This window comes from Benincasa hispida, chromosome 2 (genome assembly GCF_009727055.1).
Source record: "Benincasa hispida cultivar B227 chromosome 2, ASM972705v1, whole genome shotgun sequence".
Lineage (NCBI taxonomy): Eukaryota > Viridiplantae > Streptophyta > Magnoliopsida > Cucurbitales > Cucurbitaceae > Benincasa > Benincasa hispida.
The window spans coordinates 34,100,366-34,102,655 of NC_052350.1; positions in this window are offsets into that span (position 1 = coordinate 34,100,366).

Sequence of the window (2,290 nt, forward strand, 5' to 3'; positions counted from 1 at the left end):
CTTCAAATAGTTTGTTTACTAGTGAAATCTTCATCAACAATTTCACCAATACTAACGAGACTATCATCATGAGCGAGACCTTTCTAATGGGCGACATCATCCTCATGAGCGAGATCCTCATGAGCAAGATCCGCATGAGCAAGATCAAGCACCACATTAGCGAGACTTACCAACACTAGCAAGATTCATACCAACACCAGTGAGATTCAGCCTAAAAATTCAGTGAGATTCTCCTTCTGAGCGAGATTTAGCACAAAAACTAGCGAGATTTACATCTTCCTTTTCACGCTCTTGCTCTCTCGGGTGAGCTGCTTCCTTGATCTTTCCAAGCAGCTGCCTGTTTACACACCAAATTCCTGTTTCGAATTAAAAAAATTATAACTCAAAATCCAGAACTCTTTTCAAGAAACTTCCTTCTACAAACTTGTTTAGAATTGAGTTAACTTTCTTACCTTAATTGTTCAGCCCTAAATTCCTTATAGTTTGGCATGGCTTCCAATATTTACCACTGGCTCTGATTAATCCGAGCACATGGCTTTTCTGCAATTTCTTCACTTTTCGACCTTCTTCCTGTGCGATCTTTCTCCAACAATCCAACAACAGAAACTCGATTCTCACAGCTTTCAAATGGCACCAAACTCACTTAATTGCTCGAGTTAGTTGCTAAAACCGAGCTTCTGAAGTTTATTTTCCTTTTTATACTTTTGACTACCTCCCATGTACAAATTATCAAACCACCACCTCACCCAGTAATGATTAAGTGCATTTCGGCCAAAATTAATTAATTAATTAATTAATCTTTTTTTCTCTTCTTTTCTTCGTAATTCCCTGTATTAAACAATAATTTCACTTATTAATTATTTAACATATTATCCTCATGGCTAAATATAATATAGGAAATGTAAAATTCGGGGTTAACATCAACTCCATCATGGAATACCCCAAAGCGGAAGCAATCGAATGCAATTGTGTCGCTAATTTTGTTTTATAAAACATAAAATTCAGAGGGATGAAAACATGGATAAACAAAAATATCATTAAGCATGCTACTCTACTAAGAATTAGAGAGAAGAAAAAGAAAACGAAAACTTACCCTTGAAGTCTCACTTCTTTGCGTTCTTCTCCAACAACATGAACAATCCTCTACTTCTCTTGATCTCCCAAACTTGGGACCACAAACACAACGAAGAGGATAACCAAAAGGAAAACACCACAAATCTTCCTTGTATTCTCAAGGATGAGGATCAATAGAGAGTGTGTAGGCTTCTAATGCTTAATTTTGGTAAAATGGAGAAGAATTTTCAAAGAGAATTTTTATGTGAAACTATTTCACATTTTGTTATCTCTATGTTATCACATAATAGAGAGAGAGAGAGATTGAGGGGAGTTATCAAAATAACTCTCTGTCCCCATTATATATATATCACTACCCACATTACTTGACGCTTGAAATTTTTGAGTACTTGTAACATATAAATTTGATGAAAAACGTCAAGAATAATGAAAAAAGAAAAAGTGGATGTTGGAAGAAATTTTTGGATTTTTTTTAATTCCATTTTACTTGACTTTATAAACGAGAAGTAATTTGTTGTTTATTTGTTTTATTTTCATATAAAAAAATAGAGATTGGCAAATATTTATAGATTTGTTCATTCCGTTTTTACTTGACGCTTTATAAACGTCAAGTAATTTATTATAGGTTTTTATATATTTAAAAAGCCCTTCACATTGGTGATCCATGTCGTGCAAAACCCTCCATCTTCATTTTTTTTATTTTTTCATTTTTCAATCGCTTCTGTTTGGGTTACCTTGAAGTCGCCGCATATCGAATCTTTTGTTTTCCTTCACATAGTCAGTGCCTTCTTGTTGCTGTTGTAGTGCCTTACGCCATCGGTTCCTTCACATTTTTAAATCAGTCTTTTCTCAAGGTATCGACGAACTTTCGATTGCCTTCATTTTTGGTTTCTCCATATTTTCTTCTGCGATCTCCTTCAAGAGAATATAATAATTCTCAAAGGTTGGGGCTTTGTTGGTTAGAAGATGAGATAATAATTTGCCCAATAGGATAATCAAAGACAGTCGCGTTTAATCATTGAATTTTTTCACGAACTGATTGTGAGAACTAATTTGTGCGGTAAAAGTTTTCTTGAGCGAAGAAAGAGAGAGGAAAAAATGGAGTTTTCAAAGGCCATTCACCATGAAATCAGAGGGACCCAGAATGATGCTCTTTGATTTTGACTCCAAGACGTGAAGAGCGATTTCGTCAGACCTCTTTTTGTCAAAGCCCTCT